Source organism: Eucalyptus grandis, chromosome 3 (genome assembly GCF_016545825.1).
Source record: "Eucalyptus grandis isolate ANBG69807.140 chromosome 3, ASM1654582v1, whole genome shotgun sequence".
NCBI lineage: Eukaryota > Viridiplantae > Streptophyta > Magnoliopsida > Myrtales > Myrtaceae > Eucalyptus > Eucalyptus grandis.
Window position 1 is genome coordinate 35144546 of NC_052614.1, and position 25142 is coordinate 35169687.

Below are 25142 nucleotides of genomic sequence, written 5' to 3' on the forward strand. Positions count from 1 at the left end.
ATCTGGTCCTCTACTCTCTCAGGAATTTGAAGTAGTTGCGTCGTCTGGAGCAAAGGACGCATTAATGTTGATTGTTTGCGAGTTTGGAGTCGAGGGTTGCCATCGGTTGGGTTGAGTCGTGTTGTGTGGCTCTCCTTTTGATTTTCGACGCCATTTAGTGTAGTTTTCTTGTAGAGTGATTGCCTTGAATATGGTTTGCTGCAGGAATTTGGTCGAACTTGATGATACTACTTCGGTCGGCCTTTACTTTATACAACCACTCATCTAGCCTAGTTAACCCTATTCTTGAAATTTTAATTTGCAGGGGATTTCATTTCAATATGCGGGCTGTCCAAGAGCATAGCCGAAGGATGTGTTCCACGGTTTCAACTTCCTGTTTGCATAGAGGGCATATTGGGTCAGGTACAATCTTTTGCTTATACAAATTGTCCATCGTGGGTAAAGTGTTTTGACATGCATTCCATAAGAACAATTTGATTTTGGGGAGGGTTCCAGAGTGCGAGATGTGTTTCCACAATTTGGGTTTTGTTTGATGAGATGAAGTTGCTGTTGTTATATGTTTGTTGGTTGATCTTTCTCTGGTTGAGAAGTAGCCGCTCTTTACTGTGTATGAGGCGGATCTGTTTTTCATCCAAACCAACTTGTTTTCTGCATTAGGCATTCCTATAGGGGTTGCAAGTATTTCATGGACTCGCTAGTCATCAAATAGCGATCTTATCATGAGTTCATTCCATTTTCCAGTCCCAGGATCAATTAAATCAGCCACTTGCTCTGGTCCCCCACTTGTTGCTGGGCCACCAATAGCTCTTTAGCCTTTTGTGATCTCTAATCGAAATTTCTTTCCTATTACCGATGAAGTACATTATGTGTGGAGATATGGATTCTCTTCCCACCAAAATACTTTGCCATCCCCACAAAGGTCTTGAGCCTTTTCCAACTTTCCAATAACAACATTGTGGATAATATAGACCTTTCATTACTTGGCTTAAGAGGGATTGAGGATACTGATAAATTCGCCAGGCTTGCTTACCTAGCATAGCCTTATTGAAAGCAATTAAATCTTTAAAACCAAGACCCCCCTCATCCTTCCTGAGTTTCAGATTTTCCCATTTTTTTCAATGAATCCCAGCACTTTTGTTACTAGTTTTCCACCAGAAGTTAGCAACTTTCATTTTAATAGCTTTGCAAATTGAAATAGGGATTTTAAAGATAGTCATGGCATATTGAGGAATAGCCAGTATCATCGATTTAATCAATAATTCCTTCCATGCTTTGGAGAATAAATTCTCCTACCAAATTTCCAACTTCATATTGACTCTACCAAGGATCCAAGCAAACATATCTTTCTTTGAAGCCCCCCAATTCGAAGGAACTCCTAAGTACTTTCTTCTTTGCTCAATTGTTGGACAGCTTCTGCTGAAATATATGCCTGATTTATCAGATTGATAGCCTGACTTGAAGCAAAGCAGTATTGGTGTAGGATGGACGCTAGATTTTGACATTCCAATATTGTTTCATGTAGAAAGAAAATGGAGTCGTCCGCAAATAGTGAATCTAACAACGTAGGACAGCTACTATTCATCTTAATTCCTCTAAGTGTGTCATCTTCTATTGCTTGTTTCATCATGTTTGATAGAACATTGGCTACTAGAATAAAAAGATAGGGAGATAATGGATCACGTTGTCGAATCCCCCGTGTAGGCTTGAAGCAAGGTAGGGGTTATCCATTAAAGTTGACGTTGAATGATACTGTCAAAACACACTGCATCACCCATTGGACCCACTGATCATAGGATCCCATCTTAGTTAAACATGCTTTAAGGAAAGCCCATTCGATGCGATCGTACGCCTTCTACATATCAAGCTTTAGAACAGCTTGGAATTTCCTTTTTTCGCTCCCTGGTTCTCAATCTATGTAGAACTTCCTACATAAGCAGAATATTATCTTGTATTTGCCTTACCACCACAAAAGCATTTTGTTCCTTAGCAATAAGGTTCGGTAATAGAGGCTTGAGTCTGTTTGTCAACACTTTCGAGGTGATTTTATAGATGAAATTGCGCAAGCTGAGTAGGCAATATTGCTCGAGTTTTTCTGGGTTTGGAATTTTGGGAACAAAGCTTATTTGTGTTTGGTTTGCATTAGGATTTAGGTATCCGATATTGAAGAAATTCTGAGTTTCAGTGAATATTTCCTTACATTAATTTGGCCAATGACTTCGGAAGAAAAGGCCATGAAGTCCATCTGGTCCAGGAGCTTTTGTGGCACCCAGTTGTTGCTTAGCTGTAGTTACGTCCTCCAAAGTAATAGGGCCGATCAGCTATTGGTTCATACGAAGTTGGGATTTGTTGAAGAGTAGGCTGGAAATCACGAGGTCCCATTGACTCATAGAGCTTTTTAAAGTATTGCTCTTTCATTTCCTTTAAATGCCGATCCTCTCTTACCCAAGCATCATCTTCAGTTTTCAGCAAAGAGATTCTGTTTCTAATTCTTCTCTGAATAGCCATGGCGTGGAAGAATTTTGTGTTGCTATCCCCCCATTTTAACCAGCTTATTCTCAATCGCATTCCCCAATACATCTCCTCTTGTCGCCACAATTTTTCCATTTCTTGTGTTATCTTCTTTGCTGCCTCATTATCTTGAGATATGCCCATGCAATTCATCAAGTCTTGTGATTCATTCTTCAGCCATTCAATCCTCTTTTTTGCGTTAGAGAATTTATTTTTGCTCCACTTCATCAGCTTTTGTGCCACAAGTTGTAGTTTCTCCACCACATTTAATCGCTGGGAATCGAACTCAGTCTAAGTTGCCTTGACGAGTTGTGCGCTTTCCTCATCTTCTGACCAGAAGGCTTGATATTTAAATCTTTTGCCTCTCCGTTTCTGCTGTGGGTCGAGTGTTAATATCATAGGGCTGTGATCAGACCCAATAGCTGGTAGTGCTGAACATTCTGTTGTGTGTAGCAATTCTCCAGTCTAGATTATACAAAGCTCTATCTAGGTGTTTCTTGACTAAGTGTTCTTCTCTGTTATTTGTCTAGGTGAATGTGCATCATTTGCTTTCCAAGTCCATCAGAGAGCATTGGTGCAAAAAGTCTCTGAAGGCTGTGAGACGGTAATTTTCTACTCTTTTCTTCCCCACTTTTTCCCAGTGATATAGAATTTCATTAAAATTCCCCATGCACAGCCAAGGTAGATGATAATGTAGACTTTCTCTGTGAATAGCCTCCCATGACAATACCCTCTGCTGAAATTCAATTGGAGCATGTAGAAAAGTAATATGCATTGTCTTTTTGGTTGCTATAATTTGACATTGAGCATTGATAGCATTTGCCGAGAAAGAGTCGATAGATAAATAAACTTGGTTATCCTAGAAAATGGCCAAGCCCCTTGCGATTCACTAAGAAACTATGCTGAAATTTCAGTGTCCTCCTTATCCGATGCACTTTTTATTCTTAATTTTTAGTTTTCATAATAAAGATAATACTGGACCTTTCCTTAGCCACCAAAGCCCATTCATTTGACTTCTCTATCACTTGAATGGGAGTCTCCACTAGCTATGTGTTCTCTATGAGTTGTGTTTTTTATGTTTGAGCACCATAAGGGCAGATTCGTTTCCCTTTTTTTTAGGAGGATAGCTTGGTGCTCTTAGATTTGTGCCTTATCAATCCCGTTTCGCCTGTTGAGTTCTCTTGCATTTCCACCTCCGCTTCCTTTAGCTGTTCTCCATATATAACCATTACAAATTCTTCATCTAAATAGCAACTTCCTCTCTTTTGGGGGCTTTTTTCTCCCATGATTACTAGTGCTCGAGAGGGAGGATTATGGCTATTTTGCTTTTGAGTGGTTTCATAGGCAGCAGTGTTGTATTCACTGATAAGAGGATTTTGTTTCTGATTTTGATCTTGCACTTGTGTCGGATCTCAAGCACACTCTCACCTTCTTCATGTAGAATGTTCTGTTTTCCATAGAAGATTTTCCTGTATGGAGCTCTTAACCAGTGCCCAAATCCTCCTGGTAAGTTTTTAGCTAGTCTTGAATTCTAATAAGGTATTTCTTTACAAAATGTGGCATAGTGGCCAATTTTCCCACATGAATAACAGTAACGCGGAAGTCTCTCATATTTAAACTCAACCCACAGCCTCTTGCTATCTAGATTCACAATAACTCCAGCCTTCAGAGGGTTTTCCAGATTCAACTTTACTTTTGCCTTGCCAATCCTATAGTTGCTGTTTCCCTTTGCTTCTAATTTCACTTCTGTTACTTCACCCAGCTTTGATGCAATGTCTCTAACAATTTCATTTGTAACTCTCCCAAAGGGAATGCCAGCAAAGTGTACCAAAAAGGCACAATGGTTCAATTCATAACACATCTCAGGAGTGTCGGGGTCACATTGTTGTAATACTAGCAGGTTACTAGAGAAAGACCATGGTCCAGAGTCAAAAACTCTTTGTTTGTCAGCTTCCGATTGGAAAGAGAAAGAAAAGTAGCTAGGCTCCATTACTGTACATGTAAAATTTTCAGTTCTCCAAGCTCTTTTCATAGTATTGATATGGTCTGAAGAAGATGTGGTAGATGTTACAGGTGCTATTTTCGAAAGGAATCTGTTAGAATGTCGAAAAACTCTGTTTGGGAAATTTTTCTCCAAGCCAAATGTCAACTATGCAGCTCTTGTAGAGGGCAGCAACCCCTTTCTCTTCCTCATATTGATTTGCCATCTTTTGTTTTCTGGGAACAGGGAGGAGCAGGAGAATTCAAGCGGTGTTCTGTTGGACTTGATGAGTCTGGACGCGAGCTGGCCTAAAGATTTGGAACCCGCAAAAAAAAAAGAGATACGTCTTGACCGATTGAAGGGAGCTCTGAATTAGTGTTTGGGTGAAGAAACTATTGGCTGGGACAAGGGGATGGTGTGTCGAAATTTCTCAAATAGAAAGGCGAAAGAGTGAAGAGATCGAAGAGATTGTGGGTATGGGGGTTTCTCATTGGTGAAAGGAAGAGATTCAGGTGAGGTGATTTAGGGTTTCTCTCCTGGGCTGAAATCTGTTCTGCGAAGATGGGGTTTGGGAAGAAAGAGTTGGGTTGAAGAGGAGGTTGGATTGGGGTTTATCATTGATGATGAAAAAATGGAGACTACCCTAAAGGTAGAGAATCGCTACCCATATCGTAGAGAGAAATCTCCATTTCTCCATAAAATCCTTTTACCCCATCGTTACGTATCGATATACGATTTTGTCATTTTTGTGCTGATTTTTCTGTTGTGTTCTAGGAAAACTTTCCTTCATAAAAGTTTCTTTATAATTGTGTGGAGAATATTCTGCAATTTTTTTGTGATTTTTGGATGAGTTTATTTAGGTCAAAATCACTTAGATTTGAACATAGGACAATTTGTTATGCATTGGTCCGAACTTTGTTTTGATTAGATTGAGTCCATAAATGCACCTATTTGGTCTCAAATCTGTTATGAGAGTTGAAAAACATGATACATATGTTCAATTGAGTATGCTTTGCAAAGTCTTGATATTGGCAAGTGAGTCAATTGCATGAGTTAAGGTTAAAACGTTCTACATCGGTACATAGTGCAAATGTACATCTCCGTTATGTCATTTTTGCTATGATTCGTGCAATCACATTTAGGTTTTGAATCCTAAATGAGAAACGTTCATCATCACTTGTTTTGTATATAGGATTTTTTATAAGATTTTTACACGCCTTGAGATAACTGAAATTGTGCATGTTCTGTGAAATCAATGTTCAAATGAAATCTTGCCAATTATGCATCTTACTATGCTTCTTTGAGACATTTAGAGACTAAATTTTGAGATAATTTCCTCTTGACACTTAAACCTCATGTTGCAAGGTTTGAGTACATGTTTGTATCATTACATTTGAGTGTCATTTTGCATGTTAAATTTGTGTCGCAAGAGCGTATATTCATTAAGAAACTCTCAAGCATTTTATCATGAATCTTAAGTCATCTTGTATTGTCACCAAATTGTATGACATCTTTTCATGCTGATTTAGGGTTAGATGATTACCTAAACTGTTTGTCACATCTAATTCTAAATTACATGTGATATTTTCATGCTATTTGTGCATTGCTTGAAAGATTTTGAGATTTATTAATGCATGTTTGTGTTCTGATTTTTAGTTATCACATGCACACCTTTTGATATCTTGATCTTAGAGCACCTAATGGACTTAGTTTGGACTCGAGCCCTTCTAGGAAGTCAAAAAGCACACTTAGAAGTTTCCAATGCCACTTATTTCATGTCAATCGCTCATTGTTTGGACCACTTTCCATTTTTATCAAAATTAGATCAAAATTTCGACATGATATCAAATTCAGACCCCTATTCTAACCCTTGTTTTGACAGAGCTTTGATATTTTTGTTCCATTTTTTCTATTAGGATCATGTACTTGGCTTCTTAACAAAACTTATTTGTCAATATGTTGGTTATGTCGTATGAAAATTTGGCGATTTTTAGACTTGTTTTGATAGGACAAATCCTAGTGATATTGGTTAAGAGTCCTGCTCATTTGACAAATTTTGGACATGTTGTTGCTGGTTGTTTGATTTTTGTAAAATGTTGTATAGCTTGTTTAGGAAAGCTTTCTTAGCAAAATTTGTTTGTTATCATATCGTACATATTAGGAAATTTGTCCATAGTTAGATTGTCAATGGATGTTACTCAATTTTATTGTCGTTACACGCTTGTTCAGAAATTTCCCGATATAAATATTATTGTGATTGTTTAGTTATACCTTTTATGTTAGTTTGTGCATGAAATTAGGCCATGCCATCTTCATGGAAGTTGTTCTAAATGCTTTGATTTTTTATTGTTAACCAATTAGCTTTTTTCAAATTGCATCTTTCAAAAATTTACTTTAGTACATGTGATGTTTCTCAAAAACAATTTCTAAGAAGTTCTTGGGTTGTTGTTACATTTTGGAGTTAGTTTAAGGCTAAATTAAGGTTAAATGATGTTTTGTTAATGTGATAAGTGGGTTTTGGTATGATAGGTTATCATAGGGTCCTGAAAGGTTATTTTGATAGCTTATCATGTTATAGTCAATAGCTTATCATGTTTTCATCAATAGCTTGTCATGTTTTTCTCAATAGCTTATCATATTTTAAGTCGATAGGTTATTGCGGCTTCTCGATAAGTAGTTATGTGATAAGCTATTAAAGTGTGATATGTGAAGTGTGATGTATTATGTTAACAAGAGGTGAATTATTGGATAGTTTATGATGACATGAGATAAGTGAATTTAACGAATTATGTTCAATTGCAATGACTTATCCTACTTTGATAAGTGACTTATATGCCATGGACTTGTGAAGTTGGGTGGTACTTTTATATGATATAATATGAGGCACATGGGTGACATGATGGCATATGGCATAGGTTGTTGCATATTGCATGGGCGTCACATTGGTTAATGAGAAAGATATAAAATAACAGTGTGATTGTACGCCCGTGTGATCACCTTAAGTCCCCGATGCGTTTACGTGAGCTAGTGAACTAGTCCTTATGCATTTATGCGAAAAGATGCCTGATTAAGTTCAGATGCCTCCAAGTCAATGCGATGTCGTTCACAGGTGAATTTCGAAATGAAGCTTCATATAGGAGTACCGTCTTGATGCATTTAGGCGAGACGATGCCGTGCTCGATGAAGCGAAACGATGCCTGGTTACGCCAGATGATTGCGAACCTTCAGTTTGGCCTTAGGTCCTAAGTGACCGTAATAATTTGGACATGATTGTGTGAAAAGTGCATGAGATGTATTTGTGATCATATTTGGGTTATTGCATGGCATGGGTGCATTCGTATGATTAGGTCAAGAGCATGGAATGTGTAATGGGAATTGCTTATGTATTGTCAATGATGGCCTTAAATAAGTGGATATACTTTCATGTAAATAGTCAAGGCAACACAAGAGAAACTTTACTATTGATCTGCTATCAATAGAGGAATTGCATGTTTAGAGCGTTTCTAAGATGAATGGCTTCCCTGCGTGAGGTCTAGGAAGTTCACTCACTGAGTTTAATCTCACTGTTGTTTGTTAAAAGTTTACAGACCCTAAGAATGACTGAGCCTTTTCGCCAAATCCAATTCGGACTCCACATAAAGCATAGCCAAGAGGTCATTAAGTATTCGATAGGGGAGACAGATGCGTGTTACACGTGCTACGTCACGACCGTTTGGGTCGATGACGGACCTTCTCATCTAGTGGATCATCGTTTTGTAGCTTGGTATTTTTTGGTAGAAGATGAGAGACATGGTCCCATTCGCGGTTTTGATGGACCTTCGAGTGTAGGAGGATCATGAGGAGGTGTCAACTAGGAGGCCATGGACGTGGATGTTCCCGATGGGAAGATGTCTGATCCTGAGCTTGATCCTGATATGATCATCGAGCCGGAGCCATGGATTTTGGAGCCCATAGATAGTTAGGTGGTATTTGGGTTAGTAATACTTTTTGGACCGCCCTCATAGTACTAGAGGTGCTAGGTTTACCCTAAACCCCTTTTTGGTGAAGGTCGTGGCCGTGCTTGTAGACTAGTAGGATGTGGGGAGCAACTAAGCTTAGTTTGGTGTGTTTAAGCTATTTTGATTATCACTTGTATAATATGACAATCTTCTTATGCGTATGTATATATATGAGTGTGGTTAAAACTATCCCTATTTGTTGATTGGGTCAATTGTGTATGCTTCCACTTTCATATTTAATCGAATAAAGCGGTTGGGTCGGCGATGCCTCTTGGGATGTCGCAATCAAATGACCTAAAGGAAATGAATGACGACAAGCGCAGGTTGTCATGCATCTTGAACAGGTCAGGGCGTGACACGGGGTCATTGCCTAAGGTAAAGCCCCGAATGACGTCCCAATATTGAGATCGTGGATGATGCCTACCCAGGTGAGGCCGATGCTTGGGGGTCGCCCTAGATGTCGTCTTGATAATGAGATCCGAACAATGCCAATTGCCAAGGGGGGGACCAATGCCCGTTTGTTACTGGAAGAGTCGATTAATTTCAACTAATATGATACTGAAAAAGAAAAATAAAAGTCCACATGTGGTCCATGACTGATACATGTGTGATACTTGCAAAAGCTGGGTTTATTTGATATGTATTGTTAAGTCCTTGCATCAACTCGAGTATATATTTGAATTGGGTCACTTAGTGCTTGAACGAGTTTCATGAGATGCACACATCCCTTTTTGTGATCGAAATGATCATAAGCCATGGATCTTTGGAAAGCTTGTTCATATGCACTAACTTCTTGTCTTTGATTCTTGAAAGCACATAAACGGTTGAGAGCCTTTCATATGCATAAGCAAGACAAGGCACAAACCTTGCTATTGATTTGCCATTGACAAGTGGGTCATGACCTTGTATCCAATGATCGACGGCAAGATGTCCTCCTATAAGAGAATTAGGGATTTCTACTTACTGAGTCATCGACTCACTCTTGTTGTTTTCATAATTTTAGGTGTGTGATGGGTGAACCAATTCCGCTACCCATCCGTCTCGACCTCCTTATTGATATGATTACCACTGTAATGGACATAGTAGACTTAGAAGGAGACATCACTTATTGGGAGAAAACTACTACCTTATGAGTCCAAGAAGAGAATGAACCTAACAAGGGGGCCGCTTTTGGGAGCACCTTGAGAGAGGAGCTAGACAACCCCAGCCTTTTGATTGACTATATATGGAAACGAAAATAAGTAGCCCAAGACTAGGATGGGCATGTAATCAAAACAACTCTTGATATGTGAATGTGTATGAATATATGTTACTTTTATTTGCTTGGCTTGCATATGTCTTGCCTGGCTTTCGTGTTTGTTTGTATGGGGATTGTTTATGATCGCTTTCGCATGTGCTTAATTAAAGATAAAAGAATTTCGAGATGTTTGACATTGCCTAGGGTGTCGATGCTAATTCGCCGAGTCATGCTTTTGTGCCAAAGGTGGGGTGAGGATGTGACAAATTTGGCTAAATTTCTTTCATGATTTTTTTTTTTTTTTGAGGTCTTCTCTACAACATAATAAAATTTTATAATTTTCTGAGCCTGTTTGATAAGGTAACGATGCCAATTTTGGGAATTACTTGAAATTGTTTTTCACCCAAGATAAGAGGGTCACATGCCCAACTTGGAAGGGGAGAGGGCTGCACGCCCAACTTGAAGAGCAAGCTAATCTAGAGTCTTCTTGACTTGAAGATAAAAATGCATTAAATGCTTTTGGATCTTAGTGTGTTAAAGAGAAGAAACTTGAAGAGCAAGTTGGGTAATATAAACATATCTAAGCTTAATGATTGTACAAAATCTAGGCAATTAATGAAAGATATGAGTCATTTAGCTTAGGTGTCCTCTAAAAGAATAGGCTATAATGACACCTAACCTAAAAATTGGATAGCAAGTATTCATTTCATCATTACAAGACTTGGATAGCCCAATAAGAGAAGGAAGAAGTGTCGCCCTAGGGAGTAGACTTGCCACATCTTCCTCCTTAGCCTTGCCACCTTATGCACTTAGGTTGCCACCCAAAGAAATCTTATTTGAAAGGGTAATGATGAGGAGTTTGCCTATAAATAGAGATATTCGTCCCCATTACCACACACAACACCCCCACTTCTCCCTCATTAACACCTTCTTTTCTCTTACGCCCTCTCACTATCGCCCTCTCTCCCTCTCTTAGCCTTGCTCACCCATCGCCTCATCAGACAACATTCTCTTGATAAAACCACCTACAGTTCATCGAGGTTCATTGAAGGTAAGTAGAATTCATAATCATTGGCTAGAGCGATATGCTACGTCGTGGAGTTTTAGCTATGTACTTACTCATAAGTAAGTTGTTTTATTGTTATGGATCCATTTTGTATGTTTGCTCATGTTTGGGCTAAGATGGAAGATAATAAACTGGCTTATGCAACACATAATATATGATCATTAAACGGAAGAAGAAGACCGTCGTCACATAACATTGACGACGATGCCTTGTTTGTGAGAACGAGATGCTGTGGCTAAGCCAAGATGCCTAAGTTGAGTCCAGATGCCTCGGGTGAGCTAGCCCTTAGGATGCCTGGGTTAACCCAGGATGCCCTAGTTGAGCTTGGATGCATAGCTTGAAGTTGGATGACTCGATTGAGCTGAGATCCCCTAATTGAGCTAGGATGTATGTTAATGAACTTTTTATGCATGCCAGTATGTTTATTACTACTTGACTTGATGTGTTCATGGATAACCTGAAGGTAAGCATGCATGGAAGTTACACCAAAGGGATACGCATGAGTGGTCGAGGTGAAGTGGTAATATTGCTATTGGTTTGCCATCAATATTATAATACTAGTATTCTCCATGCTAGATTTGATGATGAGAAGTCATCCTAGTAAATGAATAAGGGTTTTTACTTACAAAATCATGAACTCACTCCTTATTTTTCAAACTTGTAGGCAGGAAAGCATCACGTCAGTTTTGGAAGCGGCGGTCACGTTAGAGAAGATAGGAGTTTCCTCTTACCTATGTGAAAACTTGTAATATGGTGTAAAAAGGAAAAAATGGCCCGTAGAAATAGGGCTTGTAAATGAACTATTGTAATATAAAGTAACGTGTCATGTGTGATGTATATCCTAGTCTTCCAACCGTTATTTGTTTGAGGAGTTATATGTTCACGTTTCCATGTGTGCATGATAACAAAATACAAAGAATTGAGACGACAACGAGCTTGAAACATCGTGAAAATAACCTTTGTCGCCCATGATCCTAGAGAAAGAGTTGGGGTCGTGACACCCAAAAACTTAAAGTAATATCCATTTTGGATTTTTATTTGAAAAGATTATAAAAATTTCAAATAAAAGCCCGAAGTTGACATTATTTTAAATAATGGTATGAAGTGGCCAAATCGTTTTAAATAAGAGCCTAAAATGACCAAATTATCTCAAATAAAGACTTTTGGTCAGTCGGTGATTATTTCAACTATCAAAGATGGCTATTTTAGTAAAAAAATTATAAATATATTTTGTTGATTTTTTATTTTTCTTTTATTTTTGATTTTATTTTTCTCTTCCTCCCTTGACCGCTACCGGCGTCACCTAGGCATTAGGTGACCCACCTAGGCTGTGCAGACAAGGGTGACCCTCCCCCAATGCCAATGAAGGTGACCCTCACTTGAGTCTAGCATCCACCATGGCTAGCAAAGGGAAGAGGGAAAAAGAATAGAAAAAAATAAAAAAATAAAAAAAGGGAAAAAAGGTAAAAAGGTAAAAAGGTAAAAAGGAAATAAAATAAAAAAGGGAAATTTTTTAAAAATTGAAAGACGAATATGCCCTTAAACTAGCAAGATCATGGCATTTTTCTAGATTGAATGACTACTTAAGGCCTTTATTTAAGAAAGTAATGACATTTTATACTTCTATTTGAAACAATCTCCATTATAAGTTGTTTAAAAAAAATGAGAGTATTTTATAACCTCATTTGAAATTTTCTCAAAAAAAGGGCCCAACGTCAAGTGATTGTTTGAATTTTTCCCTTTTTCCCATAATGCAAGCTAAAAATTTCTTGAGATGACCTAAATGATCGAAGGAGCGTGGCCGTTTGGGAGAAACACGCCCCTTTGCTTTTGTCCCCCGCGTTTCCTCCCTCTCCAGGGAGCAGAAATCACAACCGACTAACCCAAATCGCGATTTCGACTTCTCTTCTTCGCTTTTAGTGTACTTTAAGAGCACCATTGCAGGCGACATGCTACTGAGGAAACGAGGTGAACCTCGATTACCCACCCATCATGATCTTGTCACGTCGAATCAGTACTATAATATTGACATATCATTCGATTGTACTTACTTTTCCTTCCGATTCGTTCTCCTTTACGGATAGCATCACAAGCTGTGAGACTGAGAATCTTCTGATGCTGCAGGAACAGTTGCGTGCTTGAGCTCTCAATGCGGTGAAGTTTATAATGCTTCCAAGAAGTTCTTGTCGTTGAATCAGCCTCCTCCATGGCACAGTGCAAATGCCTGTATTTCCTCTTTCAATGAAGCTACGCATGAAGATTCAAGAAAACTTAACGATGTGGGAAAATCAGTCGACGGCATCTGCAGTATCTTGAAAATGGGTCCTTGGGGACCTTCCGTAGAGAGTGCCCTTTGGATGCTCGACGAAATGCTGAAACCAGAATTGGTTATCAGGGTCTTGGGGAGAACGGAGGACTTCGATCTAGCTCTCCATTTTTTTCACTGGGTCGAGATGAAATCCAACCAAGCTCATTGCCCAGAGGCGTACAACATGCTCCTCATGGTAATTGCGAGGACAAGAAAGTTTGATAGAATGGAAGAGATATTAGAAGAAATGAGTCTTGCTAGATTCAGTCCACTAACAGTGCGTGTGCTGAGTTAATCTCGATTTGTGTGAAGTCGCGGAAGTCCAGAGAAGCTTTTCAGCTGATTCAGATGATGAGGAGTTTCAACTTTCGGCCTGCATTTTCAGCGTATACCACCTTGATTGGTGCTCTTTCTGCAGTTCAGGAGTCTGATCTCATGCTTACTCTCCTTCACGAAATGCAAGAGCTGGGTTATGAAGTGAGCTTACATTTGTTTACAACCATTATCCGTGCATTTGCAAGGGAGGGCCGAGTTGATGCTGCCCTTTCTCTGTTGGATGAAATAAAGAGCAACTCTTTTCAAGCTGACATAGTTCTGTACAATGTCTGCATTGACTGCTTTGGTAAGGTTGGTAAGGTGGATATGGCATGGAAATTCTTTCATGAAATGAAAGTTCATGGTATAATGCCTGATAACGTGACATATATCAGTATGATAGCGGCCCTCTGCAAAGTGAATAGATTAGATGAAGCTGTGGAGTTATTTGAAAAGATGGATCTCATTCGAGATGTCCCCTGTGTTTATGCCTATAATACATTGATCATGGGTTATGGATCAGCTGGGAAGTTTGAGGAAGCATACAGTTTACTCGAGAGACAGAAGGCAAAAGGGTGCATTCCAGGCGTGATAGCATATAATGGCATTCTTACTTGCCTAGGGAGGAAGGGTAGAGTGAAAGAGGTGTTGAGGATTTTTCATGAGATGAAAAAAGATGCGGCTCCTAATCTTATAACATATAATGTTCTGATAGACATGCTTTGAAAGGCAGGGAAACTTGAAGCTGCATCTGAAGTTAGGGATGCCATGAAGGAAGCTGGGTTGTTTCCTAATGTAATAACAGTTAACATAATGGTTGATCGCCTCTGTAAGGCTGAAAAGCTTGATGAGGCTTGTTCTATATTTGATGAAATGGATCGTATGGTCTGTACCCCTAATGCATTTACATTTTGTTCGCTAATTGATGCCTTAGGAAGACATGGCAGAGTTGATGATGCCTATAGGCTTTACGAGAAGATGCTCGATTCAGGTCATGTTCCAGATGCAGTCATTTTTACCTCCCTCATTAAGAACTTCTTCAAGTCTGGCAGGAAGGAGGATGGACACAAGATATACAAGGAAATGGTCCGGAGGGCCTGTTCTCCTGATCTGACACTTCTTAATACCAACATGGATTGTGTGTTTAAAGCTGGTGAGACAGAGAAAGGAAGGTCTTTATTTGAGGAAATAAAAGCTCAGGGATTTACTCCAGATGCAACGAGTTATTCTGTTTTGATACATGGCCTTGTGAAAGCGGGTTTTGCCAATAAAACCTATCAATTGTTCTATGCAATGAAGGAGCAAGGTTGTGTTCTCGATACCCGTGCTTACAACACTGTGATTGATGGATTCTGCAAGTCAGGCAAGGTTAACAAAACTTATCATTGATGGGCTGTCATTGATGGGCTTGCCAAGATTGATAGGCTTGATGAGGCATACATGCTTTTTGAAGAGGCTAAAGCGCAAGGAGTGGAGTTAAATGCTGTAATTTATAGCAGTCTTATTGACGGCTTTGGTAAAGTGGGTAGAATCGATGAAGCATACTTAATCATGGAAGAGCTGTTGCAAAATGGTTTGACTCCCAATGTTTACACTTGGAATTGTTTACTCGATGCGTTGGTGAAAGCAGAGGAAATAGATGAAGCCCTAGTTTGCTTTCAATCCATGAAAGACCAAAACTACGATCTCAACCATTTCACTTACAGCATTATCATAAATGGTCTCTGCAAAGTTAGAAAATTCAACAAAGCCTTTGTGCTTTGGCAGGAGATGCAAAAGAAAGGTCTGAAGCCAAATACGTTGACCTACACGATGATGATATCAGGACTTGCAAAAGCTGGGAACGTTGTGGATGCTAATGGGCTATTTGAGAGTTTAAGGCTAGCGGCAGCATACCTGATTCTGCCACTTGTAATGCCATAATAGAAGGGTTAAGCAGTGCAAATAGGGAATGGATGCATACTCACTATTTGAGGAAACTAGGTTAAAAGGTCATAAGATTCATACAAAAACATGTGTGGTTCTTTTAGATGCATTACATAAGGCTGAATGTCTCGAGCAGGCAGCAATCGTCGGTGCTGTTTTGAGAGAAATAGCAAAGTCTCAACATGCTTCTAAACACTGGTAACATGTTATAAGTTCATCCCATTGCAGAGGGAGGAGGTTCTGTGGTTTGCTAGAAATAGCTCCTTGAGCCTCAAGGTGACATGTGTTGGAGTGATCATTAGGCCATTCACTTACAGAGTCTCTTTTGCTTCCATTGAGGGAATGTTATCCCTCTAGATTCTTCATTTCAGCATCATTGGTTTATAGGTCCACCCTTGAAGAATCATATCAGTGACACTTGTTATTGTTACAATAGGGTGAATCAAAATAGGCATGCACAATGAGTTGGAAGTGCAATACATTTTTCTAATAAATTGCCCAATCCAGCAGGCCAAATTTTAACTGGAGCATTTAGGTGGTGACATTTCTCTAGTCTCCTCTTATGTGTCAAATCGTAAGCTCTCTCAGACCTAATATGAGACTTACAACCTCATAGACTTCCTCTCTTATAGCATTAACTTTCTTGTAATGTTGGCCTATCTGGTCATGATCATATTTGGTGGGTAAGACTCCAAAGATGGCCTAACAGGTTTGACAGTCATTCATATCATGCATCGCCTTGTCTTAAATGAGTTCGATAGGTGGCTCTCATGTGTAGCTTTTTGTCGTGGGTGACAGTTCCTAGTCTTTTAGTTGGCGTGTTACATTTATGCCATTTGTAGTGATTGGACTTGACCCATATCAGCCAAGTGCACAAAAGGAGTATTCAGGTAGTGATACTTGGGGGGGCGTGAATCTCTACTTATATATCAAGTCACAAGCTACTCTCTGGCCAGATATGGACCATGGGATGCTACAACTTTTCTTGGTATAGTTGCATCAAGATTATTGGGAGGAGGCAACTTTTTGTTGTACTGCAGTTTACCTAGTTTTCTTCTTTTCCAAATCTGAACAAAATACTGTGCACCACAAGAGAAGGTGAAGTTTTCCTTTGTAAAATGAATAATTAGGGCTGCAAGCCTGCAATAAAAGTATTTGTGATGATGATCTCTAGCTGTAATATAATCTGTGACTTGCATTTGATCAGTACTTTATTCAGGTGGATCGTTCTCTGTATTTTCAGGCTCTCAATGAAAGGGTATGCATATATTCCTGCAGATGGTCAATTTGTGGGACTGTTGTGCAATTTTGGTTAAAAGAAGAGTTCATGTGCATTTTCGTCATAATGATGATGCTGCAGTAGTTTTGCTGAAGCTGTAATATCCTCCATTAATTCAGGCACTTGGATTTTCCGCTCAGATACCATTATACCTTTGAAAGACTGTCAAACCTCGTCCAGATTCAAATCTGCCCGAAAGTTACATTTTGTGACTTGGTAATTTGAGTACATGTTTAAGCCAAATAGTTCAGAATTGTTTTATTTGTAAATCACAGCAATAAAAATTGAGAAGAGGAAAGATAGGTGAGAAATTATATCCATTGTAGTGTTGTAATTCAGTTTTGCCACATTCTATATATTTTATACTTGCCTCTCGCATTTAGTGAGAGATAAATTTAGGATGTTTTAATCAGCAACCCCGCCTCTTCTCCAATTTGATTAATGGAAGACATCCATATAACATTACTTGCATGCTTGGTCATGGGCCAAATGCAAATACTCCAATTTTTTACCCTCTCATTCTCATATGTCCCTTCTATGTCAACTAAAGAGAGGGGTCATCGAATGTGAATTTTTTCAAGCTCCCTTCTCAAAGACATCAATGAGAGCGAACTTCTGCCATAGAGATCTCGTTCCATTGCAATCTTTGAGTACATGAGGCATAGAGGTCTTTGGCTATGTCAAATTGAGTGTGGGTTCATGCTGCAAGATTTGTAATGTAACAGAGAGGACCAATTAAGGCATATTTCTGCTATGATGAGCTCTTATTGCTATAGAATCACATGATTGGGGAAAATCTGGCATGCCTACTCTTTCATTGGGAGGCAGTGTTGTGGGAAGACGACAGATTAAAAGTTGTGCTACAGAGAACTGCGGAATTGGTGGGGAGGATTGTGATACATTCGTCGATATATTTGAAGGTGGTTTTCTTTTATATAGCAACTTGTCTTTTGAAGCTCTCATCAACATGAGAAAACAGCTTGAAAAACTGGATTTCGGTGCAAAGCTGTGAATCGTACATCTTTGGTTGCAGGTTCTTCGCTCAGATCTTTTCATTTTCATATGTTGCTGCATTATATATTCAAAATTGATAATAAATTTTTAGGTTTCATTTCAAGTTTCAGTGACTTCAGTATGCCATGTTTGTTGGTTACTTGGCTTCACCCTGCAGCATAATTTCTAAAAGTTCTTTGGTTTGATTGACTGGTGATCAATGCCAAGAGTGAACACATCCTTTTCCCATCCCCAATAGCACACATGTTTTTAAGAAGGAATTATGGCACCTCTTTGTAAGGTCATATAACGCGTAAACTCCAACATTCTTTTTAACTTTTGCTTGGAGACTGCCAGGGTAAAGAAGGGTGGGGCTTACTCGTGGTGGGTGAGTGGTGAGTGATGAAGAAACTTCAACTAAAGCCTAATGCCCAGGAGAGTGGCTAATGGCCCAAACCTTAATAACGCCAATTTTTTTTTTAAATGTATCGAAGTTTTCATTAGATTTATTAGCTTGATAACTTTCATACCAATCAATTCCTAGATGAACATGCAAATATTGTGTCTTGCATTTCTGCCGTCAAGGAAAACCTCATGCTTAATTGAAATTCAATCTTTTGATTAGTTACTTGTGAAGATGTTAGGGCGAGTCAAAGTGCGAGTGCAATGCTGAATACTAGAATAAAGCTTAGTGGGAGCAGCTTTTATTATACTATGTTAATGAGTCCTTTTGTTGATGGCTTCCATGGTTTTTTGAGATGACTGATTAGATGGCTATCATCTAGATGCTTTGAAGCCAATGGGAGCAAGAAATCAGTGCTGATACTTGCAATAACTGCTGGCCTTTGAATATTTCATGTGCTGTCTTTAGCCATTCAAGTTTTCTCATGGGGCATCTCTAGCTGTTTACTACATCCAAGAGCAAGACCAGAACAATTCAAACAACATAGGAAGTGTCTGTATTTCTGAACCTTGCTCAAGGTGATGGAAATGGTTAATTTAGGCCAGTACGAATACATGTCAGGGGAGCTGTTGATGGGTTGGCTGGTATTGGACGTGGAAATACATTTGTGTCAGCAGCTGCATGGCCATCAACATGCTTTGTCTTTTCTCATGTGCCTTTTGATGTCAGCAGCAGAATCTCCTGCAAGCTCTTGCCAATGACGATTCAGAAGCCAGAGGTGGCCAGGGTGGTGATTTGTCGGGAAGTGTGTTGACAGCTCAGTTGGGCTAAGCCAGGGAGGAAGTAATGCAGCTACTATCCATAGAGATCTAATTTTGAGAGGTAATGAGACAGATCATCAGAGCAGACAGTCTGGAACTTCTATTGTTGGACCAAGTGGAAATGCCATCCCATGCAGATGCTTGATCATACCGGTGATGACGTTGAAATAGAATGGGATAGTGTCAGCGGTTCCTCCATCTCTTTGGATATGAAGAACCCTCCTAGTCATTTTCCTCCTTTCCATTTTGTGCAAGCTATTACATCTTTTTATCGAACTAACTGTTTGAAAGACAAATGGAGAGAACTGAAGACTTCTTTCTTATGGTTTCAAAATTTCTTTGGCAAGGCTATTTAGCTAAACTATTACTTGAATCCATTTACCGAATCTCTATGTCCAATTTTACATGAGTAAGAGTTGCATTTCCTTTAGTCCGATGTTTCGTCTTTTCTGGTTCTGTGACAGAAGCTTGTCAAAGTTCTCCTTCTTTTCTGCAGTTTATATGGGGGCAGGATTAGCAGTAAGTTGCAGAGGAATTCATGTAACATTTACTTATTTCAGATGGTCATTCATAGAAGTTGGTTTTTGCAAGACTATCGTCCGGCTTAGGCCTTGTTTGGTAACCATCCGAATAGGGCCAAATTCTGATTATTTGTTCCCAAAATTAGTTTGGGCCTAGAATCGCGTTTGGTAAAATTTTTGTTCTCGGGAACAGATTGGGAATAGAATCAAGAACAAAAAAAAAAGTTGATTCTTGTTCCGGGAATGAATTTGAGAATTAAAATCAAGAACTCTTCTTCTTCCCTTCGACCATCTCGTGACCGCCGTCTACCACCGCCACCGCCGTTCGCCATCGGTCCGACGAGCTCGCCGGAGGCTCGCCAAACCAGGGCGAGGTTCAACGAACTCATCGGTGGCCAAGCGGGCCTCGCCCAGCCCCCGGCCGGCCCGGCGAGGCTCGCCTGGCCATCGGCGAGGCTGGGTAGGGGCTGGGCAAGCCTCGCGACGCCTAGCCCCACCGATGGCCGGCGAGGATCGCTCGGCCCGGTGTGGCACAGCAGCCTCGCCTAGCCTCGGCAAGGCCGACCTAGCCACTGACGGGGCTAAGCGAGCCTCACCCAGCTGCCGACGAGGCTTGGTTGACGAGGGCCGGCCTCGCCGAGGGCCGGCGACGCTCCGATGAGGTTGCCAGTCCGGTGACCGGCCACAAGAAGAAGAAGATGAGAAAAAGGAAAAAAAAAGAAAAAAAAAAGAAAGAAAAAGAAAAAGAAAAGAAAAAAAATGAAAAAATGAAAAAGAAAAGAAAAAAAAAGGAAAAAAGAGAAAAATATTTAAAAATTAAAAGAAATTGATTTGGAACGTAATTAATGAGCATGGTACCAAACGCAATTCTATTCCAGAATCAGAAATTTTGGACAGTTACTAAACGGCTTAAAATGCTTAGAATCAGTTCATGGGAACAGAATAAAAAAGAATTAGTTCTGATAAGAATCGACTCCTGAGAACATAATCGTTACCAAATGCACCCTTAGTCTTCACTGCTTTATAATTTTCTAGAGTATCTGTGTTTTGATTCCTAAAATCAGTAGACTGAAGTTCTACCTCATCCATGTGTTTGGTCTGATTTTGTTTTGTAGGGTTGAATTCAGGATTTGCACGGGCTCAATGATGGCCAAGTCAAGCACTTGGCGGAAATATTTGATGCAGGTCCTTTATGGTAGGTTATCTATAGTAAGCCGTCCTGAGTTTATATATGCTGTTTTTTTCTTTATAATATTCTGATGCAAAATGGCATCTGACTCTTCAGTATATAGGTGAGTATCCTAGCTTTTAGTGACGAGGATGCAAAACTCTTGGTATTTATTTTCTTTGTCAAGCTGTACTTATAAGATCAAAATTTAAAGAATTAGGCATAAACCCTAAGACACAATTTGCTGAATTTCTTGGTTCTCTTCATCGGGAAAAGGCTGAGATCCTCGATTCCATTAGAAAGATCATTATTTATTTTATTTTTGTTGCTTGGTTTGAGCACGAGAGCAATTCACTTATGTTTCAATGTGGACGTTTTGTTCTTTACATTAGCTTGATGTAGGCTTCATATGCAAGTTGCTGAAGGGAAATTACAGCGAAGCCACCTACCGTTGGTATCGCTAATTTCTCAATTCAAACTTGTTTTGCCTTAACATCTTCTCTCTAGCAAGTTCATATGTATGGATAGGGAGTGACATGGTTCCAGGGTAGAATTAAGAACCTGAAAACCGGACCCATGGGAATCGGGCCAGTTCTAAGTTATAGAGTATGCATGGGAGGTTCTAAATTCTAAAAATTGATAAACTTGTTCCGAATAATAGGTTCCAAGTTTCAAAGACCTAGAGCCTAGAACCTGAAGCAAGTATTTGTGTTTTTCTTGTTTCATGTCTTTACTTAATCATGCGACATTTCATGACGTTCAATGATAAGTGTATAATCTAAAACTACTTGTATGAGCTTCCATTTGTAGTGATATCCATGAATGACTGAGACTTTTACTTTATTAATATTTCATATTTTTTTGTATATCTAAATATGAGTTGTGATTAGTAAATTATAACAAATGGCGGTAATTAGAAGTAATGATTCACTATAATTGTTCAATTAAAAGTACTGTAAAACCTGGATAAATCCTGAAATCAAACTGTAACAGAATAGGTTCCAAAATCCTGGGTATGTAGGATAGATTCTAAAAATTAGAGAACCTGATCCGATGGGTAGGTTCTAAGTGTAACTTTGAACTACTCATCCTTATATATAGGGACACTCGTGAGAAGGTTACTGCTTGCTATAAGGTAGTATTCCAATTCAAAAATGGCTATTGAAGAGGTTGGATATCATTTGAATAGATTACGTGGTCCACAAATTGATTGTTGATTCCTATGTTCCTATGCCCTTGTAATTAAGCTGATTTGTCAATCGAGAAGGGAAATCATGGTCACTGGAGGTTTTCAAATCAGAGGGGCACTCTTGCCAAAAAGCTCCAATAGGATGGGGTGGGCGAACAGCTCTCTTACTTGATGAGCTTCCTGATCTTCTTCGAGATGGTGCCTTGCGGGTCACTGCTGTCGTGCGGCTCTTGTCATATGACACGAGGTAGTTCACTTCCATCCTTTGTAGATATTGATGATTACAACATTCACGACTTGTATAGTGAAGTTTGCAGAAATTTATCCAGGTCACATTGGTACTTTTTGGCCTTGTATTATCTGAAAAAGGTCCTGTCATCTTTGGGTTGAGTAGTATAATTCAGGGAATGTGCAACTTGTAACCAAATGGAACTTAGCTTTATTCTATTGACTACTGGAGTGGATCTAATGTCAATGGGAGCTCAACCTATTTCTAAGGATCCATTCGTTTCCATACCTTCTGGTGGTGTAAATAAGCCGGTCGGTCCCGGGTATTGTTATAAAACTGCTCCGGCCGAACATTCAGACCTAAATTTCAAGCCCGGTTAGCTGTGGCTCAACTGGACCGAACAGAATGGGCCCTATGCGTCTTTTTCTGGGTTGGTTCAATATCGGTTTCCGCCTGGCTCAAAACAGCACAACATAAAAATTTATGAAAGAATTCCCTAGACTTGTCTTCTCTTTTTCTTTATCAAAGTAAACATCTAATCCAAGTGACAACCTCACATCCAACGCTCGCTAATCAAATCAACAATTCCATAAGGAAACAATCTTTAGTCCAACAATTTTTAATCACGTGCATGCACGCTTCGAAGCAACAATCTCAAATTCAACTTTAACCCGACAAAGCAATCCTCCTTCAATTTAACACATATTAGTCAAAATCGCTAGCTTGAGAACACCATTATTCGTCCAAGAAACAATCCTGAACCTGACAAGTTCAGAACATGACAACAATCATCAAAGTTTCCACACCATTATAAATTGACGGACAAGAACAAAAGAGCCACATTGGCACAATGTCTTCCTCAATGATCCATAAACACTTCATCTCTCATTCAACCTAAAACTAATTAAATCAAAGCATTAGAATTTGTTTAAAGTCTTCGAATCATAGAATCTTATGAAATAGCACACCTTTAACCAATCAATCATCCAATATGAGTATAGGTTCGACCATCTTCACTGCTCTCTCTACAATTAATAAAAGGACTAGTTAGGCATAAATTAAAAGGAAATGATATATCATTTTCATCATTATAATACAAACCGAAGTATTAACCAATTCAAGATATCAAAGATCTTCTAAATTTTCCTCGACGGAAATGGGAGTTTATGAAGACCGCAACCAATCCAGAGCACAGACGAGAGTCTCTACTATCTTTGGAGGCAAAGAACTACAAGACACATTGAGCACCCCTCCCCCCGGGGGGCCCGTGCTAGAGGCCGACTTGGATGTCCTGATGGAAAAAGGTTTGGACAAAACATCCCGAGCCATACAAGAGAGAATTTACTATCTCGAAGGATTCTCCTTCCACCAATCCAACGTGATTGAAATCGTCATTGACGGCGTGACGTTCTTCCGCTGAATATCTTAGCATGCTCGGTCTTTTCATGCATGCTTTCTCATGACTTTTGCGCCTTCATGTTCAGTCACGGGCCAGAGATTTGATTATAGTCTGGGGTACATCTAATTGGGCGGCACCAGGCCCTTTCTGAAATATAGTTGTTTCGTCCCGGAGCGTAAATCTTGGGACGTGACTGTCCTTCTTGGGACTATGAAAGTCTGCTGAGCCAGCACATGCATTTCTAGACGAAGCACCGACTAAACCGCATAGACCGCATACAGCTCACTTCCCTGTACTTTTATTCCTTAGATAAGATCTAGTACAAGCAAATGTATAAAGATTCAGGAGTCAAGACGGCAGCGACTAGCGAAAAGTATAGACTAAGGCCCGAGGTTTCGTTCGTAGGGACCTAAGCCACGAGCAGTATGGTCCCAGTTCCTGGGGTCAGGGTCCCGCATCTAGCGGGTGCCAGGGTCTCAAGCTTGCCAGCAAAAGTCCTTGTTCGGCTCTAAGGTCTTGGGTCACGATGGCTCGAGTCCCCGAGGCCAGACAACGTGGGAAAAGGTCATCTTGGGATTTTGAAGAATGAATTCTAATGCTTTTTTCTGGTTTGGTCCTATTCTATCATATATCTATTACACAAGTCTGTGTGTGTTATGTGATGTGCATAGGTTGCGAAACTTGCTCCCTCACTCATGCATCCCCACCCCAACCTCCAAGAAAGTAGGCAATTGAACTCCCCACCTCTTCGACCAAAAAAAAAAAAAAATCCCCACCTCCCGTTTCTAAGTGGAAAAAGTGGCCATTGGAGCAATTCCAATGTTTCAAAAACATAAAATTGTTCTTTGGGGGTTTCGACGCAGATCTTTTTGTTCATTATCATAATTTTATTAACTGTACAAACATAAGTTTATGAGAACTAGACTTTCATGATCTTAAAATTGGATAAATGTAATTGTTAGGTCTCATCACACTAAGCCTATCAAACGGATAGGTCAAGTCATGTTTGGGTCATATCAAATATGATATGACCTAAATTGACTCATTTTGACCCATTTTCATGTATTACAAATCTAGTAACTTATATCTGACCCAACTCCTATCTAACTTATACTCGACCAAACTCATATTATTAAAAGACTTCTATGTTTAACCAAATTTAGGAACTCATACCCAAATTAATGTGAAAGCATGGAGTGAGAGAGCCCGAGATCAAATGAGGGCGAGAGAGAGTGAAGAGAGAATCATAGAGTGGGTTGGATCTAACCCATTTAATACTCATATTAAACTCATTTATCACTCATAGAGTTCGGTTTAAACTTATTTATAACCCATTCACTATATATAATTTACTTATATAAGGACCCAACCAATCAAATATGAGTTAAAAAATGGATTCTAATCCATTTTAACAGGTCCTCATCACATGAATGACCATGAATCAGATACCCTTTTCCAGTCAACGTTAAGTCTACTTCACATGGGCACATATATTAGTCAAAAAGCGGTTCCGCGTGCCGGCATCGGTGGTGCGTATTCTTTTCACTTGAATCTTGCCACTGCCGACCGCCTATAATGACAAAAAGGAATGCGAAACCGGAATATAAGGTCAATTGTTTGAAAAGTTTAATCCGACCGTCCATGCACGAGGGCTACGCGGCTTCTACGCGGTCCAATGAGACTACTAGTAATTTCCCCATGTCCGTTCCCCCTTTTAACTTTTCATACGAATAACTACTGAAAATAAATAGATTTTTAAGTTTATATTCCTTTTAGATGCTAAATTCGTAAGAAGGAATTT

General features: G+C 39.5%; 2 long non-coding RNA genes and 1 pseudogene across 2 annotated transcripts; all 3 read left to right on the forward strand.

Moving 5' to 3' along the window:
* The first annotated feature begins 316 nt into the window (after positions 1-316).
* Positions 317-4733, forward strand: LOC108958569. Its single transcript, XR_001985825.2, has 3 exons — positions 317-402; positions 3039-3112; positions 3950-4733. It is a non-coding gene; the product is annotated as an uncharacterized LOC108958569 (long non-coding RNA).
* A 5906-nt stretch (positions 4734-10639) lies between these two features.
* LOC120291283 lies at positions 10640-11655 on the forward strand. Its single transcript, XR_005549255.1, has 3 exons — positions 10640-10775; positions 11254-11310; positions 11455-11655. It is a non-coding gene; the product is annotated as an uncharacterized LOC120291283 (long non-coding RNA).
* An 899-nt stretch (positions 11656-12554) lies between these two features.
* LOC104437315 lies at positions 12555-16545 on the forward strand (annotated as a pseudogene).
* The last annotated feature ends 8597 nt before the right edge of the window (positions 16546-25142 follow it).